The sequence below is a fragment of the Ambystoma mexicanum genome, chromosome 13 (assembly GCF_040938575.1).
Source record: "Ambystoma mexicanum isolate Mex_15411 chromosome 13, UKY_AmexF1_1, whole genome shotgun sequence".
Lineage (NCBI taxonomy): Eukaryota > Metazoa > Chordata > Amphibia > Caudata > Ambystomatidae > Ambystoma > Ambystoma mexicanum.
In genome coordinates this window covers 216129891-216146643 of record NC_090938.1, presented here as the reverse complement: position 1 = coordinate 216146643, position 16753 = coordinate 216129891, and positions in this window count along the sequence as shown.

Below are 16753 nucleotides of genomic sequence, written 5' to 3'. Positions count from 1 at the left end.
AGTAAAGATTTTCAGTAGATTTGCCTGATAAGAAGAGTTGTTGGCTCACTGTCCTGTACAGCGCGATCCCTCAGAACTCACTGATTTAAAAATTACGCAAGTAATCCAAAAAAGGGTTATACAGCAAGCAAGAAGTAAAACGCAATTTATTCTGGGTCCAGTCACAGCTGAGAAAGCAAGATTCATACAGAACGCAGAACAGAACTGCATGAAAGGCGCTGCCAAACATACGCCCCAAAAACAGAAGCTTTTATAATTACACAAACTAATTAGCATCTGTTAAGACGGATTTCTGAACTCTGTCCTGGTGGCGCAGAAGTTCAGAAGGCCAACCTAATTACTTGGAACAGGGTAACCTCTGGACGAGCCAGACCAATCAAGGTAGCGATCGCGGCGGTCAAGACTAGGTCTCAAGAGGGGTGAGGGTGACTGAAAGCCTGCAATGAGCACACAAAGCAAGATCACTTACAAACTACTCCAAACAGGTGTTATATAAAAAATATATACACATTTATTTTAAGGCCTTTAAACAATGACCGTAGCGAGAAAATCACAATATCACAATATTAAACCAACACATACCATATCAACACAATATATATACAAATACGACAGTCGCAAGCGTTATATGCACGAAATGTGTAGTCCACCTGCAAGGGAAGGAAAACAGTCAGTGCGATACAATGCTTTAGACTCAGTTCGCCTTCAGAGGCACCTAACTAGATGGAAGTCCGAGCCCTGCGAAGAGTGGAGCCTTGTGCTCAAAGTACCTGCACGCGCTGGTGCCAACGGGCAAAAGGAGAAGCTCTTCGAAGGAAGTCAGGCAGTTCAGTTTAGTGCTTACAGAAGAAGAACAAGTTCCGCGACTCAAGCGCAGCCTCCACAGTGGGCAGAAGCAGAGCGCGAGTACGGCAAAAGGGTGCTGTTTTACACAGCGGGGAAAAGCAATGGGCTCCTGCAGGAGGGCGACCAGATCCTAGCTAAACTACTCACCGGTCCCCGATGCAAGCAGACCCAGGCTTCTCCGCGTCAGTTTCAGCAGCTGGCAGGTTCAGAAGAGCAGGGAACGCCTCGTCGTCGTGTTGAGTAAAAAGATGTCCCAATAGAAGAAACCCGCACAGTTTTGTCACCACAGCAGGGCAACGGAGCGGCCGTGTGTATCTGAGCCAAATGTACACTACTCACTTCCGACCTGGGAACGCCAAGTGTACGAAGCGTGTGAGAGTGACAAGGACTCGAAATACTACACAACCTGGCGGCGGTTACAGAGCAAGACTCCTGTGTAAGCTGGTCAGTCAGCTGGATGGCCCAGAGACGCTTCCGAAGGCTTACTGGCAAGAGATGGTGAAGATGCCGAGAATAACTGTTCCCGCTATTCCAAAGGGTCAAAGTACCAGTACAGGCCTTCTGGTTCGATCAAAGGTGAAAAGGGTTTCACAAGGCGACAGCAGTGCAGAGGAGGAGTCCTTCAGCGGGTCACCAGCGATTCCTCGGTCCAGCCTCTTGGTTGCAGGATACTTGGCTCCTGTATTCCTTCGTTCGTGAGAACTCAGGAGATCGACATGGTAGTGGTGTTTCCAGCCCCCTCTTATCCACGGTTCCCTTTGCGCCAAAACGGAGGGGACCCAATGGGAGATCCGCTCATCAACACTCACACCATACGTGGACCAATCACGGACCACGGTGGTCCCAGGCATTCACACCACCCTAGACTCTCTGGCACCCAGGATGTGTATTGGGACCAGACATCCCAGCCCACATCCTGGAGGCACACACAAGACATGTAGAAGCCCGCGAAAGCATCCGTGTTTCGCGGGAAAGTACATGCCCAAATAAGGAAGGCCCCGGGTCGGCTCGACCTGGGGAAGGTGAATGGAGCAAGACGGTCAGCGGACAGGAAAAAGGAGCCTCGTGGTCTGGCCATTTTGGGAGCCAGGCCACCATTTTGGGTTAAGCGCAGAAAACGCGTTTAGAACGCCAAAAGGAGCTCAAAACACAAAGAACCGATCGCTGCCACCATTCCCGTCCCTGAATTACTTGCACCGATCAGATACAATCCTAAACGAGTATCTAGGGCCTGTAGAAGGCTAGAGACCCAAGAGAGCTGTAACTTAGCTTACAGTGCCCTCTTGTGTCATGTTGCACGAAAGCCGCAACATGATAAAAGAAACTACGGGAAACAGCGTTCCCCGGTACTGACTGTCTTAAGGGCATGTCAGTTTCCCCGTAAGAAAAGGAGCGAAAGCCCAGAGGAGTGCAGCAGAAGGCTGCACTTCTCTTGCAAAGTCAAGAACAAGGTGAAAAACAACAGCAAAAAGTTTAGGGGTTGCCACATGGAAGGAAAATTACCTATAATTACGAAATCTTTCCTAACACTTGCCCCTCCCAGACTATGGACAGGGGGAACTAATCCACCCCTGGATGAGTCTCTTTTTCAGGTCGGTTAAACATTCTGGACAACCCATCAGCATTGCTATGTTGGACACCTGGCCTATGCTCAATAGTGAAGTCGAAGCCTTGTAGACTTATGGACCACCTAAGCAACTTTGGATTCTCCCCCTTCATGTTCATTAGCCACTTTAACGGCTTATGGTCAGTCTGCACAGTGAAGTGGGTCCCATAGAGGTAGGGCCTCAGCTTCCTTAGGGCCCACACAACAGAGAAACATTCTTTCTCTACCGTGGACCATCTGAGCTCTCTGTCCTTAAGCTGGCGACTAATAAAACCGATAGGGTGTTCCTTACCCTTCTCATCTACTTGTGACAGTACAGCTCCTATCCCAGTGTCAGAGGCGTCCGTCTGCACGATAAAAGGTCTTTGATAATCAGGGGCCCTGAGGACAGGGGCCTGGCACAAGGAGTCTTTTAAGCCATTGAAGGCCTTCTCACACTCGTCGGTCCAAGTTACCTTCTTGGGTTTCTTCGGAGTTGTGAGGGCAGTCAGAGGAGCAGCTATGGTGCCATAGTCTGCCACAAAATTGCGGTAATACCCCGTGAGTCCTAAGAAGGCTCTCACTTGGGTTTGCGTGGTGGGGGTAGGCCAGTCTTGTACTGCTTGTACTTTACTGGGAAGAGGCTGTATCCTCCCTCCACCAACTTCATGTCCAAGGTAAACCACTGAGCCTTGTCCAATCTGGCATTTACTAGCCTTTATGGTCAGGTGTGCTTTCTGAAGAGCCTGGAGCACAATCCCGAGGTGTTTCACATGGTCTTACCAGGTGGCACTGAAAACTGCTATATCGTCCAGATATGCAAGACAGAATTCGTCCAACCCATTCAACACATGATTCACAAGCCTCTGGAAAGTGGCAGGTGCATTCTTCAACCCGAGCGGCATTACCCGGAATTGGTAAAGGCCGTCTGGAGTAGAAAATGCTGTCTTCTCCTTGGCATGTTCTGCTAAAGCTATTTGCCAATAGCCAGCAGTGAGGTCAAACGTGCTGAGGTACTTGGAGGCACCCAAAGTATCCACCAGCTCATCTGTTCGAGGCAAGGGGTGTGCATCTGTCTTGGTGACAGCATTCAGAGCCCTGTAATCCATGCAGAACCTCAATTCAGAAGTGCCTGCCTTTGGAACCAAAACCACAGGGCTGGACCAAGGACTACTAGAGGGTTCAATCACCCCAAGGTCTAACATCTTGTTGACCTCGGTCTTAATATAAGACCGTACTTTGTCTGACATCCTGTATCCCCTACTTTTGGTAGGTACACTGTCTCCTGTGTCAATGTTATGTTTGCACCAAGGTGTCAAACCAGGCGACTGTGAAAACAGGGGGGAAAACTGCCTAAGCAAACTTTTCACCTCAGCCTGCTGATTAGAAGTCAGGTGAGGGGCCACTCGGACACCCTCAAAGGAGCTATCTGAAGGACCGCTTTGGAACAGGTCGGGGAGAGGTTCAGACTCCTCTTCCTGAACGTCTGAAGCCAGTAGCAGTGCTGCGATTTCGACTCTTGGGACGAAAGCCTTCAGCCTATTCACGTGAAACACTTTTGGAGCCTGTCCAGGCCTTCCAAGGTCCACTAAATAGTTAACCTCACCCAGGGGCTCCACCACTGTGTAAGGGCCTGACCATTTGTCCTGTAAAGCTCGAGGCCTTATGGGATTCATGATCAGGACTTGCTGACCAGGTGTAAAGTTGATGAGGGAAGCTTTCTGGTCATACCAATGTTTCACCAGCGCTTGTCCTGCCTTCAATTTATCACTAGCCAAGCCCATGAGAAGTACCATCCGTTTTCTGAGCCCTAGCACATAATCAACTACGTTGGTAGTAACAGGGGGAGTGGGCATCTCCCATCCCTCCTTGACGATGGCTAAGGGTCCCCATACGGGATGACCGAACAGAAGTTCGAAGGGGCTGAAGCCAACACCCTCCTGTGGTACCTCTCGGTAGGCAAACAGTAAGCATGGTAAAAGAAGATCCCATTTTCTTCTCTGAGGTTCCTCCAGAGCCCCAATCATGCTCTTTAACGTTCTGTTGAAACGTTCCACCAGACCATTGGTCTGGGGGTGGTATGCAGAAGAGAACTTGTAGGTGACCCCACACTCTTTCCACATAGCCTGCATATACTTCGACATAAAGTTGCTGCCACGATCCGACACAACTTCTTTAGGGAAGCCAACCCTAGTAAATATGCCGAGTAAAGCTTTTGCAACTGACTTGGCAGTTACAGTTTTCAATGGGATGGCCTCAGGATACCGGGTTGCATGGTCGACCAGCACCAGGATAAACCTATTGCCCGAGGATGTTTGCGGGTCAAGGGACCAACGATGTCAATCCCTACCCTTTCAAATGGTACCCCCACAACTGGGAGCGGTACCAACGGAGCTTGGATTGTCGCGCCAACCTTACCAGACAACTGGCAGGAGGCACAACTCCTGCAGTGACTTTCTACTTGCACCCCCATCTTGGGCCAGTAGAAGTTGTAAGGATATTTGGCATGTTACAGCACAGAGTACAGCACTACTGCACAAGTAGCACATTTTTTTTGCAGCACCACCACAAGGATGCGGTGCATTGCTATATGGGTTAGCAGATTAACAAGGAAAGACAGGCTATTCAGTCAAAAACGATTTTAACATATAAGATGCAAATCTATTTTTACAGTTAAAAGCACACGTGCTCATTTAAAAATGCACACTATTTTTCACCTGAAATGCCTATGGTGCGAGAGACACATTTGAAAATTAACAGCTAACCTATTAACCATTAACCTGACTAATAAAACCTTATTTAACATAACCCACTAATAAAATGTGTTCTCCACTGCAGAATTAGGCATACTCTGAAAACCATTTAAATGTGTGTGCAGATTTTTTTTTCTTCTCTTCTCTGCCTGATTCTCCGTGTTTTTGTGCACAGTAACTGCAAGAAGAAGGAAGTCAGATTTGCAACAATTGCAAATGTATAAGCGAAGCTATTGTTGAAGAGTAGGAGGATGAGAGATGATGGATTTCATTGGGACACGTCATACAGAGGGCTGAGAGGAAAGTTTTAGTGGGCAGTAACGGGGAAAATTCCAGGCAGACATTTTTCTGCACTACTGGGGAGAAGACCTGGCTGTGGGACTCCTGACTGAATGCAGATTCCTGCGTCCTGCTACAGTCAAGATTTGGCCGAGCTGGGAGGAAGACCTTTTCCTGGTTGGAGGCATTCCTATCTGCAAAAGCTGAGAATTCCAGGCAATGACCCCGGCTTGAGAAGGAAAGGCGATCCTTTTACTGGGGTTAATCTTCAAGGGAGCTACATTCAGAAAGAGAACAGCTGAAGAAAACTCAGATAAGGTAATTACATAAGCGTGGGAGCCGTGTGTGTGCACGAAAATATGCAGTCAGTGTAGGAAAGGGGATTCCTGTGCGTGTCTTAATCAAGTGCTAATGTTGCAATTTGAGTTCTGTTCTCCGCCACTCTCTTTGCAGTGTGTCACAGACAATGCTTTGACTGTACCATTTTATTTCTGTAAAGAATGAGATCGTGTTTAAATACAACTTTTATAATACAGAAAAATATTTGAAAACAGACGGGTGATGTTTATTGTTTACCATTACAATGCTGATGATGTGGGGAGATTTTTAAACAGTGCAATGGTCATTTTAAGACAGATGTGTGCATGTCAGAATCAGTATGAATAATTGTGAGTGACTGTAGCATAGCTTGTTGGAGGTACATGAGCCAACGGGAAGAGAGACTCTCTGAACATAGCTCCCTACCGTATATAAGGTAGTGGAAATTACCACAAGACTACCACATATAGCTCTCTGTCGTAAATAAGTCAGTGAGTTCGCCCATGGTGGCACACCAACACTATCACTGGAAAATGTGGTATTCCTAGAATGCAGGTCTGAGGTCTCTCTAATGATCACACGAAAAGTCTAAGCAAAGATAAGGGATTCTGGACATTGGGGCCACAAATAAAACAAGGGAATTATGCTCACCAAAATACCACCAACCACGTATACCAAATATGCAGGTCTGGGTGCTGAAATAATGCATGTCCATTGTATTATTGTTGCACATGGCCAAATCTGAATACAAAGAGTGATTATTGCTAAGTTATTTTTCGGCGGTAATAAAATACCGTCAGGCCCCAAATCTCCACAAAATACCCTACATATTTATGGTGCGTTGCAGGCCGGGAAAGTGATCATAGAGTACCTACTGGGCGTGGCAAGCGTGTCTCACACTGCCATTTGCACATTAAAGGGAACCCATTTTATAATAGCAGTGTGCCACTAAAAACGAATTTCAGAATGTCACAAAGGGAAACCACATTCTCAGATCTAGTGCAATATTTAGAGGCAAAGTTATTTGCACATGGGAATTGGTCTTCGAATAGCACGTTAGAATGGAGTAACCGCATTCAGGGTGAGGTGCAGAAAGAAAAACTAGACAGTATTTTTGCAGAAGGCAGCATAATTCAGGTCTGCCTTACAAGATTATTGAATGCAGCCGATAAAAGTGCAGAGAAAGACTGTTTAATACGGCTATGCGGCAAAATATGGTTTATTTTAAACAAGTCCCTGCGAATGCAAGAGAATGATACTCAGCTAATTAACAGGTTAAAGACTGAATTAGAAGGGGCAAGTAAAAATCAGGAAATGTTGAGAGCAGAATTGGATGTATGCCAAAAAGACATGCAATTAAAATGCAGAGACTTTGATACTCAGTTATCCAAAAGCAAGAAACAATTTGAGGATAGTGAGCAAGAATTGGCACACTTAAAAGCCTTAGTGGATCACATTAGGCAGGATAAAGATGAGGTTGTTTCAGAAATGCAGATTTTACAAAAAGAACATTGTGAAAAAGAAGGTGATCTCCAGAGTGCAGAACAAGAAATGATTAAAATGATCCAAGAAAGAGACAAGAGAAATAAAGAGTCCAATGAATGCCAAATGCAAATGTGTGATTAATAAAATGAGTGATGAAAATAATTATTTGCATGATGAAGCCAACAGACTCCTTAAAAAGTGTAAGGACTTAGAACAGCAAATGTGCATTCCCAGGTCCCAGGAGAGGCGGCAGGGTACCACATTCAATGGAGTGGAGGTGAATTCTAGCTCTGCCCAAAGAGCTAGTGCCCCAGTGACTGGGCCGGTGACTGAACTTGGTTGCAGCGCCCTTGGGGGATTTGATACTCCCATTGGGGGCAGTCACCAATCTCATACACCTGAAAACAGGATTGACTCACAAAATAGTGCAATTCCATGCATTGCAACAAGTAGCCCCATAAAAATAATGAAATCCATTAAAGCCCTGATCAAACCATTTAAAAAGGGAGGTGAATGCTGCATTGAGGATCACTTAGAAGCGGTGCATGACATTTTTAAAGCACTCCAGATACCTAAGGAACAGTACAGACAATATTTTCATTTAACTTTAGATGCCCCGACGGCCAGCATCATAAGGGGATTAAATGAACAGCAGAATATGACATGGCTGGAGTTTGAAAAAGAAATTAGGCGTCATTTTTCTCCTTTTCAGTCATTGCAGGAGGCAAAGAAAGTCGCGTACACAATTACTGCTGGACCTAATACATCCCCTCGCCAATTTTTACAAGACTTAAAAAGAGCATTCTCTCGCTTTGATGTATCTTTTGACTCAAATTCCAATGAGTTTAAAACTGCATACTTCTATGGGCTACAGAAAGACATCATATCCCAATTGGTCCGTGAATTTGACCGTGACAAGTCCCTTGAATGGATTGTACATCAAAGCACAAAGCTATATGAGGTACTCTATTGTCAGGGTAGAGAAAGTGATAAAATGAAAGATACTAGGCCTAAATCTAAAGAACCCTCAGCCACAGTAATGGAAATCAGGTAAGCCAAAATGTCCCTTGAGTCTGCTCAAAGTCAAGGTAAAAATAATGTGACACCTGAACAAAGGGGTAATCAACAAAGATCGCCATTTCCTGTACCAATGTTCCAATCACATGATCCTAGTAATAGAGAGAGCTACATCAGCCCTAGGTATGAAGGGGACAGACCCCGGGTAGGATATCGGCCTGATATGGCAGGTATGAACAATAACCAGAGACAAAATCAAGATCAAAGAAATGATGGTCCCTACCAGTCATTGGGGACACAGAGCAGGTTTGATCCCAACACCATGATATATGGTAATCAGGATAGGCCCCGATATGTGGATCGATTTACTGATAATGGAAATCAACATAGGGGCCAGTACCCACAATCTGAGAGACAGGACATGAGGCAAAACGTGAACTACAGTCCACGCCAGTACAATGATTCCCCACCAGGGGACTATAATCAAAGGATGGGTGCAAGAGTTCAGAAACCATCCCAACCGACATCAATCACCTGAGAGGTATCAAAATAGATCCAATCAGGGGGAAAACAACCAATATCGACCTAGGACACAGAAAGAGGATCCTAGAGAGATAGAAAGGTTCCAGTGCCTTGGGGCCCAAGTGAAAATGTTAGCTGAGCAAATAGGAAAGCTCTATACAGCGCAAAAACAACCTTCCAAAGAGGGGGCTGATGGCCATAGCAATGACCGGGGGGCTTCCGAAAAGTGACTAAGTACTCATGATAACTGCAGTGCCAAAATGACAGATTGCTCTGATATAATTTTGCATAACAACTCTGAGATGACTAATGGATTAAAAATGAAAGTACCAGTAAATGAAATTGTGATAGAAAGTGCAAATACTTCTAAAAAAGAGGTACGGTTTAACTTAGAGCTAAATAAAACAGTAAAGATTTGCACAAATGAAAAAGAAACATTAGGAATTCCAAAAGAACAAAGGAACAGATTTAAGAAAAATGACTCATGCATGGGGAATACCAGTGAACAGGGAGTAAGTGGGGATGCCATAGCTCCTTCCCTGGGCAAGCAAAACAATGACCAAACACAGACAGAAAAAGGAAATACTCACAAGGAGGGTACAAGTCAATCACCTGAAAAATTCTTTGAGCCACATATTTTTGAAGAGGCTGAAAGGGATGGTATTACACTAAATGATCACAAATGCACAGAATTAAAAAATGACAAATTGCTGAATGATGTTGTTACACATGTTCAGTTGGAAGGTTGTAATGTGGTCTCTGATGTTACCCAGATGGATGGGCGAACAGTGGCCACACTCCAAAAAACCTCTGAACATGGAGAAATGAATAAAATATCTCGCACAGAAATGGGTAAAAAGGAGGGAAAAATGTCTTTTCATTTACCAATGTGCTTAGCCAAAAGTGAAAAAGACCTGAGAAAGGTGAGCCCTGAAATCAGTAAGAATTCACATTTCTTATGTGTATTAGAGGAAGTTGAGGACAGATATTATGCACCCATCACTGTAGAAGAAAAATGCCACACCTTCGCTATGATTGACACTGGCGCACAGGCCACAATTATGTCCAAGGAGCTGGTAAAGAGTATCAATGAAGGGAGGCCTCCACAGAGTCAGATCACAGTGAAGGCAAATCAAGGCCCAGTGCATAACTTTAATGGGGAGGAGGTGCCCATCATAGGTGTAACTGAGGTTGACATAAAAATAGGAAAGCACAGAATGAAACAAGAAGTATTGATCACATCTATTTGTGAAATTCCATTTCTGATGGGGACAGATTGCCTGAAAAGATTGTCTCCTCTCATAGATGGGGTGAATGGAGTGCTGTGGTCCTTAACCAAAAAACCATTGAGGCCTAAGAAACTAAAATCACAAAACAGCAATATAAAAGAATGTCACACCGTTGCCAAAACAAATGATGCTGTGGAGGTATATCTCCAGAATAGCTGCATACCTAGTGTCACTGCTATATTAATGTGTCAAGACAAAGATCAGAGCGACAATGAAAAACTACCTGTACAAATATACTTGGACCCAAGGAAAGATTGGCAGACTGCCATAGATGAGCACACATTACGTTTCTATTTAAAAGAGAAAACATGCAAACAGAATATTGTTCCTAAAACAGATTCAGAAAAACACATTACCACTCTGGCAGAAATACACATGGAAGATGAGCAACCATGGGTTCATGTTGGTATAAATGATTATCTTAAAACAATAAAAGCCACTTTAGCACTTGAACATGAAAGGAGTTTCATTAATGAGAAATTGTTGCAAAAAATTATGGAGAGGGAAGAAATCCCGAAATTTAGGATTAAAAACCAATATGTTTCTGGGTTGGACAGTCCAGACTTTGAAAACCGAATTGCAGGCAGATGCATGCTTAAAATTAGCATTGGGCAGAAAACAATTTACCATAATGTATGGATAGTGAGTGGAGCACAAAATGAATTTTACATGGGCAATGACATCATGCACAGAATGTGTATGGTGTTAGATTTCCTTAATCAAAAAATATGGTCACGCCTAGGTGGGCCGGCACCTGAATTTGAAGACAAAAGAAGGGCTTATCATTGTGCACAACTGGTTCCTTATGCCATCGAATTACAAATAAGGAAAGATACTATTATTCCTGCATTTACAAAACAGTTTGCAATAACACTGAAATGCAAGAATGGACAGCAGATGAAAGGCTCTGATGCATTTGTATGCCTGAATGAATCCATAAAACAGCAAGGCCTGGATTATGAATACATTCCATTGGTAGACATTGGTGAGGGATCTGTAAAAATCATGGTAAATAATAAAGGTTATCAGGATATTCATTTAGAGGAAAACTCCCCATTAGGAATGGCCATACAAAAATCACATTTAACGGCAGATTTAAATAACATGGTGATTGGGAATATTCCTGAAAAATATGTAGATGCCAAGGGCGAGTTGCCAGAACACCTGGACTCTCAGCCCAAAGGAATATTTAAAATTCATTCTGTGTATCCTTATGATTCAAATGAGACAGTGTGCTGCCATCAAGAGGATTGCATAATATTTAATTTAAATGAAAATGAAACAGGAAATCAGCCCATTGAAGTGGAAGCTGATATGCCAAAATATTTAAAAGTGGCAGCTCTACAAAAAGATACAGCCACACAGTTAGAGGAAAGCGCTGAGATTCCTTTACCAGAAGAGTTTCCAGAATTTTCCAGAAGGGTAGAAGAGCAGATCTCCTTAGCGGATGCATGTGACAGCGATGAGGATCGAAACAATCTGAGGGAAATATTTATGGAGTTTAAGGATGTATTTGCAAAAGATGCTTATGATTGTGGTTTAACTGATTTACATGTGGCCACACTACCAGAAGGTTGTAGCAGAAATTCAGTGTTTGTACGCCAGTATAGACTACCGCTGGCATGTTTAGAATCATTGGCAGAGATTATTAAAAATTTGGAATCACGGGGAATAATCAGGCCCATTCATAGCACATCCAATACGCCTATTTTAGGTGTGTTAAAGCCAAATGGTCAATGGCGGCTGTGTGCAGACTTAAGAGAGTTAAATAAAAGAGTACCAGTATCTAGATGGCCACTACCATTCATTGATCAGGGCCTAGCTCAGATACATGGTTCAAATGTATTTACCACGTTAGATCTCACATCTGGATATTGGTGCGTGCCATTGGCAGAGGAGATACAACACTTATTTTCCTTTACATTTGACAGGACTCAATATGCCTGGCGTAGAGCTCCATTCGGGTACATCAATAGTGGGAGTGAATTTGGCATATTTTTGAGAAAGGCCATGCCGGATGCAGCGGAAAGAGGAACAATAGTTTATGTGGATGATGTCCTGATAAAAAATGAAAGCCTGAAAAGCCATTTTGATGAAATAAGACATATACTTGGCCAATTGCAGAAAGCAGGTGCCAAAGTATCTTTGCAAAAAGCACAATGGTGCAAGAAAAAAGTGAACTTTCTAGGGCATGAAGTGACTGAACATGGGCTAAATCCACAAAGGAAGAAAATAGAGGCCATACAAAGATTAAAAGATCCTAAAAATGTGAAAGGAGTAAAAAGTTTATTAGGGATGACAGGCTATAACAGAAAGTTCATTGAGAATTATGCAGAAATCACTCAACCATTGACTAAACTGCTTAAACTAAATACTCCCTGGAGATGGGAAAGAGAGCAGTCTGATGCAGTGGCTAGATTGAAGGAATGTCTTGTAAAGGCACCATGTTTAGCATACCCCATAAAGGACAGGGATTTCTTTATAGAAATAGGTTTTTCTGAACATTGTATGTCAGCAGTATTATCACAAAAACACGATTTGAATCACAAAACCATTGCATATGCAAGTAAGGCATTTTCCCAAGTTGAAATGAAATTTAATGAATGTGAAAAGGCCCTATTAACCACTGTGTGGGCGCTACAACATTTCCGCCCCATTGTTCAGGGAGAAAAGGTGATTATTGAAACAAATCATCAACCTTTGCAATTTTTAGAGAGTAAAAGAATTAGATCAGGCAATCTAGCGCAATCCAGAATCACTTCATGGACGCTGGCATTACAAGGTTTTCCCGTAGAAGTGAGATATGGACAAAATAAAAAGAGCCCAATTGCTCAAGGGTTAGCTGACTTACATGACTGTGCAGCTGAACAAATACCAAATGAAATGGAAGTGGAAACTAGTTTACAGGAATTTGAACAATCACCACACAAAGCTTTTGATGAAAAAACATGCAAGGATTTGCCAACTGTATATGTGGATGGTTGTGCTTTTCACATTGAAAATGACAGTAATAAACAGTTAGTGGCAGGAATAGGAAATGTCTGGTTGAAATGTGAAGGCGTCCCCAGTATAGGGATGAGGATTGGAGATAGGAGCAGTCAGGTGGCGGAATTGGCAGCCATTTATAAAGCAATTGCTACTGCAGTTGATGAAAAGTTCAGTGAAATTGTCCTGGTGACTGATTCTGACTATGCACGGAATAGCATGTGGAGTATTTGCCTGGTTGGAAAGCAAGAGGCATGGTTACATACAACAAAAAGCCACTTAAACATGGAAAAATGATACAAGCCATAGACAAATTGGTGTCAGAAAATAATTTAACAATATACTGGAGAAAAATTCGTGGGCATTTAAAAACACCAGGAGAGGATAAGGAGGGAAATGATAAGGCAGACCATCTGGCTAAGATTGGGGCCGTGATGGGAGAATTGCTACCTATTGATTATTTAATGGGTGAAATACAAATTGATGCAGTCACACGTTCTAAAGCACCAAAGGAGGTAGATCAACCGGTGGTGCAGTGGAGTCATGACACGCCAGACCAAGATTTGATTGAGGCACAAAAGAATGATCAAATTTTGGGAATCTATTATAATCATTTGATAGATCCTGAACAAAATCCTTTAACAGAAAATGATTGTATGGGAAAAGAAGAGTTGAGGGTGTTATTAAAGAACAAAACACGAATTAGATTACAGGATGGGCTCATGATTAGAGAGTCCATAACAGGGCAAATACAGTGGGTAGTACCCCTTTCATTCAGAGGACTGATGCTACACCATGCACATGATGCCATAACTGCAGGCCATAGAGGTTCACAAAAAACATTAGAAATATTAAAAGATTATGCTTACTGGCCACATATGTCCCAAGATGTGGAATTATATACTAGAGGATGTCTAGTATGCGCCCAATTTAAACCTGCTTCACCAATGCATAGAGCACCATTGATGAAAAGAGGCCTAACTCTCCCATGGTCAGATTTGCAAATAGACTATGTAGGTCCTTTAAAAAGGTCGAGCAGGGGACACCGTTATATTTTGAGTGTGGTATGTTTGATGTCAAAGTGGATTGAATGCATTCCTGCACCAGATTGTAGTGCGCAAACAGCAGCCACATTGCTGGTGAACCATGTGTTCTCAAGGTTTGGGTTGCCACAAAGAATTGAGTCAGACAGAGGAAGTCATTTCACAAGTACTCTAATGAGTAAGGTATGGCAAATACTAGGTGTAAAAAGGAAACTACATATCGCATATCGGGCGGCGTCTTCAGGTACAGTTGAAAGAAGCAATAGGTCTGTTGTGGATATTTTAAAGAAATTTGTGGCAGAAGCAGGTTCCAGCTGGGATTTACGTTTACCGTTGGTTCTGATGGCAATCAGGTCGACTCCTGCCAAAGCAACAGGTGTTAGCCCCCATGAGGTCTTGACAGGTAGGAAAATGGTGTTACCACAACACCTACTATACAGAACACATGAGCAAACTCTAGTGAGTGCATCCACAGTTCATGAATATATTGATGAACTGAGGAGGCATTTGCAACATGCATTTGCTTTTGTGCAGAGAAATCTGGAAAGAGCTGCTGACAGTGCAAAGTCATATTATGATAAAAAGACATCAGTAAAGGAATACAGTGTAGGGGATCAGGTGTACAAGTTTCATTTTGGAAAAAGTAAACAGAAAAATTCTAAATTTCTAGCGGCCTGGCAGGGGCCATTTCGAATTATAGATAAGGTCTCTCCTGTAGTGTATAAAATTTTGAAAAATGAAGGTGAAACAGCAATAGAGCAGTTTGTCCATGTAAATCAAATCAAACCATGCCATCCCAGGCATGAGATCAGGCAGCTTGAGCATGTAGAAACAGATAGAGTCCCTTGAGAAAATAAATGGGTGTAATCAGGAGGCAGTGACAAAGAAGTTAAAAAAAAGTTGATTGTTATGATGGCACATAAACACTGTAATATATGTAAAAATATATAATATAAATAAATAAATAAATAAATAAATGCACATATAACGGAAGCTCGTGGTTGGTGTGCAGAGAGAAAGTGTATTAAATATTGAATGCTGTTTTATATATGCTTGTTTTCTTTTAACTTGTATTTGATTTCAGAAAAAAAACAGAAAAAATATAAACGAAATATTTTTACCAAGCATGTTTTATTTTTGGCAAAAGGATGAAGTTAGTATTATGCTATGTACTTAATTTGTTTATTTTTTATTTTGATTTAGACAATTAACATTATTTGATCGGAGGTTCCGAGATCAGAGCCCACGGGAGAGACAATGGAGTCCTGGAGTCCCCTGGATGAAGACCAAAAGATGCCTGACTCCAGCTGGAGGTGAAGACAAAATAACCGGAATGCCAAAAGAGATGACTGCTGTGGATTCAAGATTGCCAAGATGAAAGAATACTCGAATGAACCGAATAACATCGCTGGTCGGGACATACCAAAAGAGACAAAACAGAAGTTCCGGCATATGAAGTTCCACGTATTTATTATTTTAATTATTTATTTTAATTTGTTATATTAATTATTTGTTTTAGTTAGTTGTTTTATTTCTTTGTTTTTAATTGACTTGGAAAATTTAAACTTAAAGTAATGCCACTTCCACTGAGAAGGCAAATGTGGAACATTTTATGAACTGATGGACTCAGATGAAATGTTGATTGCAAATTTTCATTGATGCACATGAATATTCATTTTGTTGGATTGCTATATTGTAAAAAAAAAAAAGAGAGAACAAGTTGTTTTTAGGGATTGGCTTGGATTATAGCCAAGTTCTAAAAACAAAAGGAGGGTATATGTAAGGATATTTGGCATGTTACAGCACAGAGTACAGCACTACTGCACAAGTAGCACATTTTTTTTGCAGCACCACCACAAGGATGCGGTGCATTGCTATATGGGTTAGCAGATTAACAAGGAAAGACAGGCTATTCAGTCAAAAACGATTTTAACATATAAGATGCAAATCTATTTTTACAGTTAAAAGCACACGTGCTCATTTAAAAATGCACACTATTTTTCACCTGAAATGCCTATGGTGCGAGAGACACATTTGAAAATTAACAGCTAACCTATTAACCATTAACCTGACTAATAAAACCTTATTTAACATAACCCACTAATAAAATGTGTTCTCCACTGCAGAATTAGGCATACTCTGAAAACCATTTAAATGTGTGTGCAGATTTTTTTTTCTTCTCTTCTCTGCCTGATTCTCCGTGTTTTTGTGCACAGTAACTGCAGGAAGAAGGAAGTCAGATTTGCAACAATTGCAAATGTATAAGCGAAGCTATTGTTGAAGAGTAGGAGGATGAGAGATGATGGATTTCATTGGGACACGTCATACAGAGGGCTGAGAGGAAAGTTTTAGTGGGCAGTAACGGGGAAAATTCCAGGCAGACATTTTTCTGCACTACTGGGGAGAAGACCTGGCTGTGGGACTCCTGACTGAATGCAGATTCCTGCGTCCTGCTACAGTCAAGATTTGGCCGAGCTGGGAGGAAGACCTTTTCCTGGTTGGAGGCATTCCTATCTGCAAAAGCTGAGAATTCCAGGCAATGACCCCGGCTTGAGAAGGAAAGGCGATCCTTTTACTGGGGTTAATCTTCAAGGGAGCTACATTCAGAAAGAGAACAGCTGAAGAAAACTC